This window comes from Scyliorhinus canicula, chromosome 5, assembly GCF_902713615.1.
Source record: "Scyliorhinus canicula chromosome 5, sScyCan1.1, whole genome shotgun sequence".
Lineage (NCBI taxonomy): Eukaryota > Metazoa > Chordata > Chondrichthyes > Carcharhiniformes > Scyliorhinidae > Scyliorhinus > Scyliorhinus canicula.
In genome coordinates, this window is record NC_052150.1 from 40,790,924 (window position 1) to 40,808,443 (window position 17,520).

Consider the following 17,520-nt stretch of genomic DNA (forward strand, 5'->3'; position numbering starts at 1 on the left):
TGTGCGGAGTCTGCACGTCCTCCTGGTGTCTGGGTGGGTTTCCTCCGGGTGTTCCGGTTTCCTCCCACAATCCCGAAAGACGTGCCGTTAGGTAATTTGGACGTTCTGAATTCTCCCTCAGTGTACCCGAACAGGCGCCGGAATGTGTCGACTCGGGGCTTTTCACAGTAACTTCATTGCAGTGTTAATGTAAACCTACTTGTGACCCTAATAAAGATTATTATTATTATTATTATATAATTGACCTCCAATAACCACAACTGTTTTCCTTTGTGCTTGATATGACTCCAGTCATCAGAGAGGTTTTCCCCTCATTCCCACTAACTTCAATTTTACTCGGGCTCCTAGAGGATGCTCTCAGTTAAATGCTGCTTTGCTATAATAGGCCGCCTATCTCACCTCACTTGGGTTAGCTGATCTCTAAAGTTATGTGTGCAAACCTCAGATTTACCCATCTCCACATCTCTTTTTTTTTCAATAAATTTAGAGTATCCAATTATTTTTTTTCAATGAAGGGGTAATTTAGCATGGCTAATCCACCTACCCTGCACATTTTATTTGGGGTTGTGGGGGTGAGACCCACGCAGACACGGGGACAATGTGTAAACTCCACAGGGACAGTGACCTGGGGCCGGGATCGAACCCCGGTCCTCAGTGCCATGAGGCAGCAGTGCTAACCACTGCACCACCATGCTGCCCGTCTCCACATCTCGACTAGTCAGTTTATCTGGCTGCTTTTCAAAGGCAACAGCCCAGAATCGGAAGAGGCACCACAATCTGTAACATGCCCAGCAGACAGCACCCTAGAATCAGAGCGGCTCCAAGTAGTTACATTGCAATCCATAGACGCGATTCACCCAGAACATTTCTAAGTGGCAATTTGGTTGAGTTGGTGGGGTGTGTTTCCTGTCGGCTTTTTTGGGTGAGATCCACACCGGTGTTAGAGCGCGATCTGACAAAAAAATAGAGGGCGGGATTTTTCGGCAGCGCCCGCCGCAAGATCGGCAAGTATGGGACCATGTAAAAGTCTGTTGACCTCGGGCGTGAATTTCCGTTTTCCAAGAAGGTGCTGCCAAAAACTTCCACCCAGAGTCCGTTCTGTGCGGGATTCGCAGGGCTGTTCCCAGCGCTAGTACCATCAGGAATGACCTCGCTATCGAACAGCACGCTGGTCTCTTTAGTGCCTGGCAGGGAACGCACCCCCAAGGCCGCACTCAGCATCATTTCCTGCACTAAGGAGCATTCGACCCCCCGCGCAACCCCTGGACCCCCCAACTCACCTATAAGGGGATCATTGTGCACCCCACACCCCATTTCACACAGGCAGAGCACCACTGGCCCAATCGTCAATGTGGGCAAAATGCCACCTTGGCACTGTCAGACTGTCACCTGGGTGGTACTGCCAGACTGGCACCCTGACAGTGCCAAGGTGCCTGGATGGCACCAGCAGTATCAGGGTGCCAATCGGTCCGGAGGCTGACCACCTGGGGGACCCATAGTTCCTGGGAGACCCCACAGATACCAATAGGTCCGATACCTGACAGGTCTGATAGCTGCCAGGTGGCTTTTCGATCCAGCACGAGCATAGCTAAATGGGTTCGTAAACTCGCTTAGCCATAGAAGACTGGATCCCTCCCATTGTGGCCGTAATGGCAGTCGGGAATCCCGGGAGAGGTGTCGCATCCCTGGTTCCGGCGGGATGTGGCTGGTAGATCGCGCCCATAGTTATGTTTTGGTTAGTTAGTTTCTCCCTGGTCCTGCCCACAATTGGAAATTATTTCAACAGTGAAGAGCTGAAACTCACCGGAGAGAGGCGCTCCTCAGAGATCGAGGCGCCATTTTGAAATGGTGCCCTGGGGCTGGATTATCCGCAGCCCTGCCCCAAAATCGCGTTTGGCGCAGGGGAGGAGAATTCACTTTTACGAGAGGATTGGGCCACTCCCCCGATTCTCCGGTCCCCAGGGAATCGCTCACGTGCGAATTACGCGGCTTTGCTGGGGGGCCATTGCCAGAGGCCCCCCCCGAGATGCTCCAGTCCCGACCGGCCGAATTCCCGATGCCATGGTTCTAAACATGTTTGGCCGGTCGGGACGCACGCGTGGCGGTTGCGGACTCAACCCGCGGCTGCCCCGGTGGGGGACCGGGGTCTCAAATACCGGGGGGGGGGCCTGATGGGTGGCCGGTGCGGCGATCGGGCGGGATAGATCGAGCGGTGTGGGGCAGATCGTTGGGCCCTTCTTTGTTGGTCCAGGTCCGCCGGCTGAGTCCGTCATTGCGTTCAGCTAGGCCGCTGCCGTGCGCATGCGTGGACTCGCAACCGGAGATGCGGGGGCACGTTCGCGCAGCGGAAGCTGCGAGAGGCACTCCGGGGCCCCTACCAGCCCCCTGCAGGTAGGAAAATAGCTGTAAAGTTTTATTTGGAAAGTCTGGTGTGAAACGCCAGCGTTTTTACGTCGGCGTGGGGACATAGCCCCATTTTTGGAGAAGCCAGCCCCTTATCTCTGAGTCAGCTTGAGGATCACCCACATCCCCCACTCATGGGCAATGCCATCACCCACAGATCACTTTCCACCCTCCCAAGATAGCCTGCTCCCCACTATGGGGGTCATTGAGGGCACCCTACTTTTCAGGCCCCCCACCCACCCATTCGGGTCCCCCCTTTCAGGACACCCCACCCATTCACACCCCTTCAACATTTGAGGCTTCTTCATACCCCATTCACCCCCCACCCTTCATACACCCCTCACCCCCCTTTCATGGGCATGGTCCCCTCAGGTCCTCACCTTTGGCAGTGCCAAACTGGCACTCGAGCATCATGGCACAGCCAGCCTTATACCCTGAAAGTACAACGGCACCCTGGCAGTGTCAATCGGGCTTCCTGGCAGTACCAGATTGACACTGCCAGGGTAACCAGTTAGCACGGCCAGAGTGCCCAGGTGCCAGGGGAGGTGCCAGGGTATTGCACTGCCCTGTCCTGTCTCTGACCATCCGGGGGGCTCCAAAGGCCTCTGAGACTCCCAGGTGGCCATCACAATTGGACTCGGCTTGTGGAGACCAGTACTAATTGGGGCTTGGTTAAGGCCTTGCCGGTGCAGCCGGTGACTTCCAGGCGCCGGGTGAATGTGGTGTTGCCATATTTATCATTATCTGGATCAAACCCAGTGAGGGTGTGATCCAGATTGCACTGGACTCCGCGGGTCGGGTGACTTGCAATCTACTTGCTGCCTGGCGCGTAGCCCGATTCGAGCCTCTCTCAAGATTCACCCGTGCTGCCCAGCTTCCTTGCCGGGCACAGCGTGGTGGTTTAAACCCACCCCAGACTTGCATTTGTCACAGTAACTAAACATACTACCTTTTGTTTTAGAGTTGAAAATGCACTTTGGAGTTGTTAGCTCATTATATGTCCTTTAAATATATTAGAAAATTGCAAAATTGGTATTATTGAGAATTGTCCAAGGTCATTATTAAAAAAAAAATTTCAAGTACCCAATTCCTTTTTTTGTTCCAATTAAGGGGCAATTTAGCGTGGCCAATCCTCCTATCCTGCACATTTTTGGGTTGTGTGGTGAGACCCACACAGACACGGGAAGAATGTGCAGACTCCACACGGACAGTGACCCAGGACGGGGATTCGAACCCAGGTTCTCGGCGCCGTGAGGCAGCAGTGCTAACCACTGCGCAACTGTGCCGCACTCAAGGTAATGAATATCCTTGTATTTTTAAGTTTAAAGACAAGTGATCTGTGGTCCTCTTATGTAATGCAATAAGAGGGTAATTTCGCAAGGCTCCATTCTGAATTAACATTGAGCGCAGGCTACAGAATGAATATATCATTCAGTGATATTTCCGACCCAAATTGCATTCTAGAAACTCTACCCTCAGGTCAACTGGTTCCTTATACCTTCAGCTTCTCCATCATAATGAGCAGGGGACAGGAACTAATTGGCCACCTCTTCCAAAGTGCCAGTGTCGGTATAATTGGTCCAACGTCCTCCATGTGTACTGCAAGGTACGATGATGAGCAGCATGTATATATCTTTTCTCATACAGCTGGCAGACAGGTGTGGTGTGGGATAGAAATGTTGGAATTTGATCAGCTCCCAGGGGGTGCGCCAGGAGGCAGGGGACCAGTAGAATACAGTAATGTGGTCACGCCCTCTGGGTAACAAGACCAGAAGCGGACAGGCTGCCTGCCAGGCCGTTGGCATTTTGCTGATAGTGAGATGACTTTCTGGCATGTGGGAAGGGTATCAGCTAATTAGAGCCGGTCGTCAAACAACAGCCCAAGGCAGAGGCCCCACGGATCCTCCTCCACCCCTGGGCCCGGTGAATATTTTCAATTCTTTTTCTTCCGTCATTCCTAGTTGTGAAGTTCTCCTTGCTGTATTCCTCTCCCCGTCACGCTGCTGAAACCTCCCTCTGATTGTGAATTGAATGGCACATCATACTCAAGGGGCTGAATGGCCTACTCCTGGTCCTATGAATAGCTTTGGCAGGGAACAGTGGGGCTCATAGATTTGGGGTGGGATTCTCTGTCCCGGGACTCCTGGATGGCGTTCCTTGATGGGACAGAGAATCGCGCATTGGAATCAGGATGGATCGCCGGAGACCCCCCCCCAGAGAACCCCTGACCAAATGGTTCCCTCTCAGGAACCCTTGTGATGGGGAGACCCCAGGGAACCCTGTAATAAGGAGACCTCCGTGGGATCCCGGTAATAGGGAGAACCCCTCAGGGACACCTGTAATAGGGACACTCCCCCAGCAACCCTTGTAATAGGGGGATCTCCCCACTGGGACCCCTGTAATAGGGGGATCTCTGCACTGGGACCCCTGTAATAGAGGGATCCCCCACAGGTGACCCTTGCCAAAGAGAGGTAGGTGAAGTGCAATTACGTGCTTGAGTGATTGGAATGCACTTAGTGCTTGGAATGCACTTATCCCTCTTTGATGTGGCCAATGTTTGTAAACATTGGGGTTTCATCATTTAGGCCACTCAACCGTGAAGGGAGATGAGTGAATCAAAGATGCAGATGAGATGGTTTGTAGAAGCTGACAATTACAGACCACGACTAGAAAGCTATAAATGGCTTGTAGCTAATGGATCCGTTATAATGACGCCCATGTAGCTACCAGAAACGTCATTGAGCGGTGCATCGGCATCCTCCAAGATGCGCTTCTGATGCCTGGACCTCTCCAGTGGCGCTCTCCAATCTAGCCACAGGAGGGTCTCGGACCTCATGCTGGTCTGCTGCCTCCTGCATAACATTGCGCTGCTGTAGTTGAAAGAAGAATGCCAGGCCTCATCTGACGAGGAGGATGTCCAGGAAGAACAGGGTGTAGAGCCCAGGCTGGCATGTCAGGCCTCCCACGTGTCCTCCAGAGCTGATAAACACAGGACACCAAAATCACCTCCTGATTTGCCAATTAGGAGATCTGGCCACCGGCAGCTCTGCCGCCCTGTCACATCTCTCCATTCCGAACCCCACCGACTCTGACAAATGGTACCCCCTTCCCCAGAGCCACTCCACTCCCTGTCCCTCCTCCCCCTCACAACATCTCCCCTGTCCCTCCTCCCTTCACTCCACCTTTCCTGCCCCTCCTCCCTTCACTACACCATCCCGGCCCCTCCTCCCTTCACTCCACCTCACCATATCAGCTGTCCCTTCCCCCTCAGAGGATCCTGCCAGCATCACCGAAGGGTGTTGGCCCTGGGCTGGCAGCATCAGTGAGTCTTGTCCACGGGACTGAGAATGATGATGACTCGCTGTGAGATGAGGTCTAGTTCTCCTCAACATTTGCCAAAGTCTGACTCCTGCCGATAGCACCGCATTCCACTGTCCAGCTGAGTGTTCCCTGACTGTGTGCTGGCCAATCCATTTCATGGACCCATATATCCTTTGCGGGAGGTTGGGGAAACATTTTGTAGATGGTGAGCGATGACGGGTCACTCACTGTCATACAAGGTGCCTTTACACCTCTGGCCCCGCTCCCTGTCACCTCATTCTGAGGGTGACCCCAGGGGGGGATGTTCAAGTGGCCTAGGGGCTCTGTCCCACACCATCCTCCAACCCCACCTCAAAACCCCCACTCTTCCATACACCCAGCTGGCACACCTTCTACATCCAGCCCTAGCTCTCCCTAAAACCCTCCGGACAGGATTGAGACAGGTCAGAATTATAGGCCGGGATTCTCCTGGAATCGGCGGGGCGGCCCATACCGGCGTGAACCACTCCAGCATCGGGCCGCCCGGACGTTGCTGTGTGGGTTTCCTCCGGGTGCTCTGGTTTCCCCCCACAGTCCAAAGATGGGTGTGTTATGTGTGTGTTCCGCCAAGCAGCGCCGAAGGGCCTCCGCCGGCAGGCGCGGGTTGACGCATGCGCAGGACCGCCAGCGTGTTCCGGCGCATGCGCAGAACCGCTGGCATGTTTCCTGTGCATGCGCAGGGGGTTTCTTCTCTGCGCCGACCATGGCGGAGCGGGCCAGGCCACCCTGGGGGCCCCCCCGGGCAGGATCCACCCGTGCCCCCCCCCCGAGGGCTCCGCTAGCCGCCCTCCAAGCCAGGTCCCGCCGGTATAGACCATGTCTAATTCACGTCGGCAAGACTGGCCGAAAACTGGCGGCCGCTTGACCCATTGGGACCCGGAGAATTGCCAGGGGGCCGCTACCAACGGCCCCTGACCGGCGCGGCGTGATCCTCGACCCCGCCCAAAGACCGGCGCCGGAGAATTCAGCAGCCGGCGTTGGAGTGGCGGGGCGGGATTCACGCCGACCCCCCGGCGATTTTCCAACCCGGCAGGGGGTTGGAGAATCCCGCCCATAGAATCATAGAATCCCTTCAGTGCAAAAAGAGACCATTCAGCCCATCGAGTCTGCACCAAATGAGTACTCTACCCTTGCCCACTCCCCTCTATCCCTGTAACCCCATTACCGGACCTGCAATTTCGCATGCCAATCCACCAGACCTGCACATCTTTAGGCACTAATGGGCAATTTAGCATGGCCAATCCACGTAACCCACACATCTTTGGACTGTGGGAGGAAACCAGAGCACCCGAAGGAAAGCGACGCAGACACAGGGAGAATGTGCAAACTCCACATCGGCAGTGACCCAAGGCCAGAATTGAACAAGGGTTCCTGGCGCTGTGAGGTAGCAGTGCTAACCACTGTGCCACCCCATGCCGAATGTTGGTGAAAAAGCTTTGACTGGCGACTATATACATTGTTGTGCCCTGACCCCTAACACTGTGCTACACCCATGCCAACTTAACTGGTATCTAACTTTCTAATTTTATGTGGCCTCCGTCTCCTTCTATGTGTTACCCCAAAGAGCACATCAAACGTGGAAGCGGCCTGCTGCATTGTATGCCCTCATACCTGAGAGGCCTATAGCAGGTGTCCTTGGGAGACCCTGACCTGGCATATGCACGGCCGACTTTCAGGTGTCACAGGTGACAAAGTGCCACCCTGCCCTGCCCATTCCCCATCAGATGCACCAGTGTAAGGTTGGGGGTTTCAGAAGGGCTGAGGTGCTCCAGCATCTCCTCTGTGGGAGGCACCGACATGGGCCCCTTCAGTTCCTCCTCCCTCGGGGTGCTTGATGGCTCCTGGGCTACACCATGGGATGGAGGTGAGGTCAGAATGAGATCCGGAGGCTCCACCATCAACTGGCTCTGCCAGCTCTCGTCTGAGCCATAGGCTTGACACCCTCAACCATGGAGCACTGAGACTGGAACAGGTCCCTTAGCAAGTGAGGCATGTCTCTCACTGCTTCGGTCATGTCCTTCACTATCTCTGATATGCCCTTCTGTGACTGTGACATGTCTCCCTATGGCTGGCTGAGGTCAGTCAGTGCCGGCCAATGCTCTCGATGCCCTCAGTCACAATCGTTTGTGACTGGGCCAAGCTCTGGAGTACCGCAGTAATGTCCATGAGGGCCTGGTACAAGGCTGATTGCGGCTGGGCTCCCCTGTCCTGAGCATTGACTTTCAAACGCACAGATTGCTCCAAGCCTTGGATGTCTTGACCCATGGCCCGGCTATATTTCCCCAAGGCTTCAACTGCGTAAGCCCCCCATTCAATGTTGGCCTGGAAAGCACGCATTTTCAGCATGATCTCCTGCAGCTGAAGGTGGTTGGACTCCTCCAGCTGCATTAATAGGTGCTAGAGCGTTGCTGACACCCCCTCATGTAAATCCTGACTCTGCGTCTGCATCTCTACCAGTGATTGGAACACACTTTCCAGAAGTGCTACACCTGTGCGGACTATAGCTGTTTCCTAGGATTGGGCAGTCCTCCCTTATGAGTCCCTGCCTCCACGTGAGGTGCTGCAGTACTTGTGAATTGCGCATCAGAAGTGGTGCTCCAGCGTCTGCTGAGGATGTGGCTGGGGGCGAAGTCTCCCAGGCTACAGGATACTGAAAGACAAAGACAAAAGTCATGGTGAGATCTTTGGAGGGAGTGGTCAGTGGGAGAGGGGTGGCTCACCTGCTATTGGGACATCAGCTTTGCATTGGGAGCTCACTGGGTTGTCGCATGCTGACCTCCGCCTCTGTGACAGCCCTCTCACCTGCCTCGCCAGCAAGCTCCATCGCCCTCTTTTCTGCAGGGGTTTAGACTCTGAGGTCTGGCAATCCCCGCTGGTTTTCAGTCGTTCCCGGCAATTATGGGCCGCCTTGCATAAAGGACATGGTGAGACGCACGGAGGCAAGTTCTACGGGTTGTTTGTAGCTGGTGTCATGTATGTGCAAGGCCCCTGGCCAATGAGAGCAATACATGTGTTGGGGTTTGGTGGAGGGGGGATATAAGGGATACGCAGGCAGTGAGTTTTGATTGGCCTCCAGGGGAGGGGTGATGTGAGGAGTGAGGGATAGGAGTGATGCCAGGGAAACAGAGGTGGTGACTCACCCAAGCCGCTCTAAGGAGATCGTTCATCTTCTTTCAGCACTAGCTCCCAGTCCTCTGGTGAGGCTGGCAGCAATGACCCAGGCCTTGTAAACAACAATGGCGTTGAGTCTCCTTCCCACCCTGGGGAGTGGGTGTCTCTCCTCCCTTCCACCGCATCCAGCATTCTGTCAAGTTCAATCTCAGTGAACCTCCGGGCAGGACTCCTTTGTGCCATCTTCTTGGCTGGAATGAGAGTGTGCGGGGAGTGGAGAACTTCTAAGCAGCTCCAGTTTGTCAGGCTCTGCAGTGCCAATCCCGACCTCAGCGAATCAGCCACCAGAGGGAATGGAATTGCTCCAGATTCAGTGGCACAGTGTGCTGGCCTATTAGCACATCCTGACTCGCTTCTCAAATAGCGCCCCCAATGGGAATGAGAAGCACACCCCATTCATTCCTGACAGCAACACTCTCCCAAACGATGAATACTGGCCCAGATTATTTACCATTCCTTCAGCAAACAGAAGGAGAGAGTTCCATTTTTCGGCCTTCGAGATTTTTGGTGCAACTCAGTGGGCACCTGTAAAATTGAAACCTGCCCTGTTTGAGACCTTACTAATACTGTGAAAGCTTCCCTATTATTAAGCTGGAGCATATTGGAAGCAACATGTAAAACGCCCCATGATAAATAATCAGCAATTTTTGAGATAGATCTAATGAATTAGCACTTTCCGAGGCAGAGCTTCATGCAGCAAGACTTGACACATGTAGGCCAACGGGCTTCCCTTCACTGAGTTCTTAGAAAATTTGAAATGGGACATGATCGGTTCTGCGCCGAGTCACTAACCATTAAAATCAACCATCACATTTTGCTGAGGGTGAATAAATTGTTAAACCTGAAAGGAACTGTCAAAACCGGTTTCGATTAGCACACCGAAATGCTGATGGACACATTTTTAAATTGTCACCAGAATTATACGTCCCCCTTTATAAGGGCCTCAGGGTATCATGGTGGTTAGCATAAATGCTTCACAACTCCAGGGTCCCAGGTTCGATTCCCGGCTGGGTCACTGTCTGTGTGGAGTCTTCACGTCCTCCCCCTGTGTGCGTGGGTTTCCTCCGGGTGCTCCGGTTTCCTCCCACAGTCCAAAGATGTGCGGGTTAGGTGGATTGGCCATGCTAAATTGCCCGTAGTGTCCTAATAAAAGTAAGGTTATGGGGGGGTTGTTGGGTTACGGGTATAGGGTGGATACGTGGGTTTGAGTAGGGTGATCATGGCTCGTCACAACATTGAGGGCTGAAGGACCTGTTCTGTGCTGTACTGTTCTATGTTCTATGTTCTATGTTAACCAGCACAGAATGGTCACCATTTTCCCTGTAACCTGGTGGTTGGTCAGATGTTACTGCATTATTGGCAAAGCTGTGTTTGTTTTATTTAAGTAATTATATTTCTGTAAATGTACTGTAATGTTTCCTATTGCTGGCATTCTAGTGGGATCTGATCCTGTATCCCTTGTGATGGAGGGGGTGGTATGGTGGGGGAAAGATGAAATTGGTTCTTCAGCAGTCTGTGTTCCTCTCAGCATCACCTCTTCCATACAAAAGGGGACCGTCATCGATATTTCACATACCCCACCAGAAACCTAGGATCTACCCTGAGCCAATCTGGGATAAACCCTCACTCTTGTTCCATGACTAGTCAATTCTATGGGATCTGAGGCTGCAACAAAGCAACCCTTCTCCCTGCCAAATACTTACCTCAATGATGGACCTCTAACATGGCTTAAATGGATGTTCAATTGAATTCTCTGCCAATCAGACTCACGTGTGGACAAATCATAAGATTTCCAACCCTCCAGGATTGGCCTGGTGTCTTCTGGAATTGAAGATCAATCTCCGCGGCACTGCTGTGTGCAACTCTGGAAAAAAATTACCAGGTACGTTAAAAAAAGATTTTTTTTGCTGTTTTACCAGATATAAAAATATTGAAAATGAGGAGAAAAAAAGGCCTGGAGATCTAGACTAGGATCATAACAATTGTTTCTTCCACAAAAATGTCCCTAACTCCCCTGTAGGCATCACTGTGTATCAAACATGAGACATGCCAGTACATTTAACCCTCTGACTAAGGTGATCCCAACAAATAATGATGACAAACAGATTTAATGTAAGATATTTACAAGTGAAATTTAATATTGAAAAAGGCCGTGCCCACTTTGTGCTCTGCAGTCTTATGTTTAATGACATTGTAGTTGGGCAGGAAGATTGTGGCCATGATGCAAAGTCTCTCTTGTTTGTCCAAGAGGCTCTTTTGTAGCCCGTCCACACCTTCTGTATTGTCAGCTGATGGCGGGTTTCATCGATGAAAAGGTGTAAATGACATACCAGCAACCCAAAAGGGAACAAAGTCCCCAAAAGGGCGTTTAGCCGTGAGTTTCCCGCTGCTCGCAGTGCCGAGAAACACAAGTGACTTGCGACTTGCGTTGAATAAGAGATCTGAAGGGGGGAAAGTGCGGCCTAGGCCACACACAGCCCAGCTTTGAATGTCAGCTTAGCATCTTGTTAGTGCCAACCTGGCACCCTGGTGGCACTGCCAAGGTGCCAGGCTGGTATTGCCAGGGTACCTAAGTGGCAGAAGTGCCAGGGCACAACCCTGCATAAAGGACACGCAGCTGGGGGCCTCCGATCCCCTGAGAGGTCCCCATGAATGCCATTCCATCTGCTCCCCATTTGCGGGAACCAGTGCTAATCGGTGTTCACCCCAGGTCTCTGAGGCAAAGGGGTTGGATCCCAAAGCCTCAGGTACCTCTGGAATCTGCACATGAGAGTGAGGCTTCCTGCCCAGCTCTAATATGCTGATTTGCCAAAACGTTATCGCCACGCTGTGTGAGATTGCGTTGCATCTCGCGAGGCGTGGAGAGTCGGGTAGATCCCGGGAATGGGGGTCTCCCAGCTTTACAGGGCCACACTGCACCACAACGAGCTGCTTTCCGGGCGCAGCGTGGCCGTTGGATCGTGCCCACAGTTCCAGTTATGATGTCAGGAATGGCATGTTAATGAAATACTGTTTTATCTGCAACATGCCTATTTCATCCAGGTACAAGAGTGTATTTGTTCTCTTTTGGGATCAGGGACTGAACAGAGGAGTCATCGATCCCATTTGTAACGTGCAGCCTATATCGCGGAGGTATCAGATATTTATCTTCCCTTCTCCACCAAAGAACTTTTGATTGTCTTTTCCGTATATCTGGGGAGTATGCGTAGGCTTGCATTGTTTCTGAAGGTGCACACCGATGTGTTTGGAACCCACAGAGTCATAGAGTCCGACAGCACAGAAAAGGCCCTTTTTTTCGGCCCATTGCATCTGCTCCGGTCAAAAACAACCACCCATCTATTCTAATCCCATTTTCCAGTACTTGGCTAATAGTCTTGGATGCCAGAAGGAAGAGTGGCATGTGTTTTATCCCAAAGTGTCTCCCAACAGTGTAACAGTCCATGAGGACTGCCCACAAGTCTCAGACTGCATACGCAAGTGGAACAGGAGTCCGCAGCCTCCGAAGATGGAGGTGAGAGTGCTGAGTCACAACTGAAACAGCCGGACCTTCATACTGGCAGAAGTATATTGATTTTTTACAATGTCTATTACAACATTTCTGTCATTGATAAGCTGTCACCAGGTGCCTTTAGTATGAGGGCATTTAATCTTCTCGCTCTATTGAAGCAACTTCTCCCGATTAAGCATGCTTCGATCAAATGACCATCTCTTGATCCATACAATTAGAAGGACCAGCGAGCACACCAAATTAAAATGACATGCATCATATATCTTCAAACTGATTGCAACAGCACAGCACACTGCATCAAGAATATAATTCACTCGCATGAACCAGAGCAGCTCAGAGGTCAAATCAAAGAGGGGAACCGAATTGAGATGGATGCAGCAAGAAGGGAAACAGGGAGGATGTCATCCTGTGTCACAGATGATTTAATAGAGGTGGTGAAAATTCTGATAGGTTTGGATAGAGTAGATAGAGTGGAGCTACCTCCGCTGGCAGGAGAGTCGGCAATCAGAGGACACAAACTTCAAATAATTGGTGGAAGAACCAGGGGGAAGATGAGTGTTTTACACAGCGAGTTGCTGTGATTTGGCCGCACTGCCTGAGAGAGAGAGATGGAAGCAGGTTCAGTAGTAGTTCCAAATGGGAATTGGACATGCACTTGAGATGGTCTGATCGATACCCTTCAATGTTCAGGTGACCGACCATGAACCGGTTGGCCCTACCACACGGAGCCCCCATATCGCTGACCCCGGCCTTTGTCACCTCTGAAGGAGGCTACTGGGGGTACCCCCCCCCACACTGCCCGGTGATTACTGACCGCGCCGTCCCAGAACGCATGCACCCCACATGACCGGCCTCCCACACAACACTGCCTCCCCCCCACCCCCGACATACCCGTGACTACACACAACCGGCACACCCTCTACACCCAGCACATCCCTCGCCTCCCCTGCGGATAGAGCGCTGAGGCAGACAGGCAGTTTAGATCTTCAGTAAAGAGGTGTTTATTTGTGACAGCGCTATGTACATTAACTGTGCCCTGGTCCCTAACGCTATCCTGTGCGCTGCACCCGTGCCAACTTAACTGGTGTCTAACTTTCTAACCTGACCTGCCCTAACCCTCCTTCTCGGTGGTCCCCCAGGGGGTACATCTGAAATGGAGGCAGCCTGCTCCATACCCAGCCCTGTGACCCGGAACCCCTCTGGCAGCCATCTTCTGGGGTGACCAGGCATGAATGGGTGCTTCAGCCTTCTGGGTCTCACAGGGATGTGGTGCCAGCCTGTTCTGCCCGCTGGCCATTGGATGCGCAAGGGACAGTTGGGGGGGGGATTCAGAAGTGCTGCGGTGATCCGCCACCTCCCCTGCGGGAGTCACCAGCATGGGCCTTATCACCTCTTTCTCCCTCGGGATGCCCGCTGGCCCCCGGGCTACTCCTTGGGATGGGGGCACGGCCGGAGTGAGCTCCGGCTGCACCACCATCACTTGGCGTTGCCAGTGCTGGAGGCCCGCTCACCAGGATATCCATGCTTGCAGCCATGGAGCTCAGGGACTGTTCCATGTCACTCAGGGATCGCGCCAGCTCCCTCTGTGTCTGGCTCAGGTCAGCCAGCACCAGGCCAATACTCTGGACGGCCACAGCCATGGCCATAGTCTGGAGCACCGCAGCAATGTCCATGTGGCCCTGGTATATGGCTGCTTGCCACATGCTTGCCCTGTCCTGGGCCTCAGCCACTGCCCGCACACTGTGCCCCAGGCCTCAGACAATCTGACCCATGGCCAAAATCTTTGCACCCATGGTCTCCATTGCGGTCGTCACCCGTGCGGTGTTGGTCTAGGTGGCACGCATGGTTGGCACCGCTTCCTGCTCCTGCCAGTGGTTGGACACCTTTAAATGCACCAGCTGAAGTTGGATGATTTATGGCACCCCCTCATGTAGTCCTTGGCTCTGTGCCTGCAACTCCAACATCGATGGCATCACCTTTTCCAGAAGTGCTCGAACTGTCTGGATGGCAGCTAGTCTCTGGGGTTGGGACTGCCCTCCGACTGTCTGCCCCCTCGGGGGTTCCGACCTCCACCCGATGTACTGCAGCATGTGTGTGGTGTGCACCACATAGTGCCCCAGGAGCCCCTTCACAAAAATGCCCAGCCGAGGTGGGGGTTTTGATGGTGACAGTCGTGACAGGAAGTCGGTGTCGGCCCCAGACATGTGCTCCGGGGTGTCGCAGGGTTGTGGCGGGGGGGCCTGGGACCCTAGACAGTACAATCTCACCGGCCGGTGGGTCACGGGGCCATGGCTGGGGGTGGGAGACACCAGCCGGTTCCTCAACGTCTAGTGGTGACCCTGCATGACACAAGATGAGACGCATGGTTAGATCGCGGGTGGGGGTGGGCTGAGGGGAGGGCTGACTCACATGAAAATTAAATGAAATGAAAATCGCTTATTGTCACGAGTAGGCTTCAATGAAGTTACTGTGAAGAGCCCCTAGTCGCCACATTCCGCTGCCTGTTCAGGGAGGCTGGTACGGGAATCAAACCCATGCTGCCTTGGTCTGCTTTAAAAGCCAGCGATTTAGCCCAGTGTGCTAAGACAGCCCCATGTGCTAAGACAGTCCCATGTGCTAAGACAGTCCCAGGGACATTAGCAAAGCATTGAGGGCTCACTTTGTTGTCTTATCCCAACCTCCACCTCCGTGACTTCCCGCTCAACCACCCCGCCGACCAGGTCCAACGCCTTCTGCTCCGTGAGGGTGAGGGGCCGCTGGTCTGGTGGGCCCACTCCGGCCTTCTACCACACCCTGTGGTTGCGAGCTGCCTTTTCCTGGGAGGATCGATAATGCACAGTGCGAGACACTCGGACATGGGCAGCGCAGGGGATCGGCAGCTGTGGCCTAAGTGTGCGGGGCACCCGGCAATGGTGGGCGGTATGGCCTTTGGCATGTGGTGCAGGGTGGGGTGCGAGGGGGCATACCGGCGGGTTGGGTGCGGTCGCCCTCGGTGAGGGTGGCGCTGGGGGCTGTGTGGTGGGAGTGTGTGGGAGGGGGTGGTGCCAGGGGCATGGAGCTGGTGACTCACCATATCTGATCAGTGGGGTTGCCCACCCTAACCCAACACTGCCTACTGGTCCACCTGGTGGGGGCCGCATGGGACGGGGTTGGTGCCAGGGGCACGGAGCTGGTGACTCCTGCTGGGTGCCCTGAGGAGGTTGTGCAGCTTCTTTCGACACTGCTGCCCGGTTCTTGCAGCGCTCGTGGCCACTGCCACCTGAGCCCAAACCCGGTTGACATCGGCGGGTGGAAGCCCTCTTCCACGCCAGGGATCAGGGTGTCCTGCCTCTCCTCCATGGCACTGCATCTGCAAATCTGGGGCTGCTGTCCAGATTGGCATCTTCTCGGATGGAATGAGACTGTGTGGGGAAAGGAGTGCGTATACGCAGCTGCAGCTTGTCAGGCTCTCCAGTGCAAATCCCCACCCCGGAGAATCCGAAGCCTCCGTCCGCTGGGATTGCTCTGGTCATATGTGGCCCAAATGCTGGCCCATTAGCATGTCCTGAATTGCTCCCGGTCCGACACCACCATCGGGACCATAGAGCACTCGCCATTCAGTCCCAGCGTCAGCACTTAGTCTCGCGAACGGAGAATTCCACCCCGATATGTTTAATGGAGATCAGGTCAAATTCTGAGATGGTGGATGGAATTTTCCCATTGTGAGGCTACGTGCTGTGGCAGGAGCAGGAATGTGGAATGTTTCCCACCGTGGAGACTGGCGGGAGAACACACCAAATCTCATTAATTATGCACCTGGATGTTTCATGCTGTGTTCCGTGGTGGGTCAGGCCTGGATGGCGCCCAGTCCGCCATCGTGACCGGGCACCACAATGAAAAGGCAGCCAACATCACTGACCCACTCATGAAGAAAGAAGATGGACGTCCTGAAAATGAAGATGGAGCTCTGGGAGCACTCTGAGACCAGAAGATGGATCCCCCCCACCCCCGAGAAAGAAGAGGGATCTTCAGGAACATTCTGAGGCTGGAAAATGGGCCTCCTCCAGGACACCGAATCTGGAAGGACCACCTGTAGATGCTCCCCCACCCACTGCTGTGGTGTTCCAGGTCCCGAATTGCTGGCGGCCTCCACTCTGAACTCTGAGACAGGCCCAGGCATCGTTCATCTGCGCGCCACGTTGTTCCAAACATGTTTCACGCCGGCCTGTTTTCATCAATTACCGGGATGAAAATTAGGGTTCACGCCAGCCATGGCGGGCGGCCGTGGAATATTCCGCTGTAAATTCACACCGGCATGACCTCCACCATCGAACATGCCGGTGAGAGTTTGGAGGATGGTACATTGGGACAGTGCAGCGCCGCCTCAGTCCTACAGGGGGCTTCAGGCTTGGTTGTGGGCTGAAGAATCTGGAGTGGGGCTTGAACCCACAGGCCAGAATTTGCTGGCCGTTTGCTGGTGACGGGATTCTCTGGTCCTTTGGGCAGCGCACCCCCACACATGGGTTTCCTGGCGGCATGGTGTGGCTTCAATGAGAATTCCCATTGACAGCAACGGGAACAGCGAATCCCGCTGAGAACCAATGGTGTGCCGCCTCCCGCTGCCGAGAAACCCGCGGCTAGGAGGCCGGAGAATCCTGACCACAATTTCAGAGGCAGGAATGCTGCCAATTGAAGGGCAACCCTGCCAGGTTCAATGATAATCACCAACAAAGAGGAAGAGAAAGCATCGTGCCTTGTTCAGTGCCACATGAAACTGTTTCCCCCCCAGAAAAGTAGACTGTTGAAAGGTAGGTGTCACGTTCTAAAAAGTCAAGAACGCAAAAGCTGATTGAGAAACTCCAGCTGACTTTGTGTGCAATCATTGCGACATGAAAGATTAATTAAGGTTATTTTACTGCTAAAGACTCTGGGCGCAATTCTGCCAGCCCTGCGCCGGGCCGGAGAATCGCCGCAACCGCGCCACGCCACCCCGACGCCGATGCGTGATTCTCCGAGGTGCGGAGAATCGCCGCCATTTGCGCTGGGGCGTTTGGCGCGGCACCGGTCGCGGGCCGCTGTACGCGGTCGGGCTGCCGATT

At 53.8% G+C, this 17,520-nt stretch overlaps 1 long non-coding RNA gene across 1 annotated transcript in view; it reads left to right on the forward strand.

Moving 5' to 3' along the window:
* Nucleotides 1-3,637: 3,637 nt before the first annotated feature.
* LOC119965932 overlaps nucleotides 3,638-17,520 on the forward strand; it is a 64,265-nt gene continuing 50,382 nt past the window's right edge. The window contains exon 1 of the long non-coding RNA XR_005460636.1: nucleotides 3,638-3,698. This is a non-coding gene — a long non-coding RNA (uncharacterized LOC119965932). The remainder of the gene's footprint in view (nucleotides 3,699-17,520) is intronic.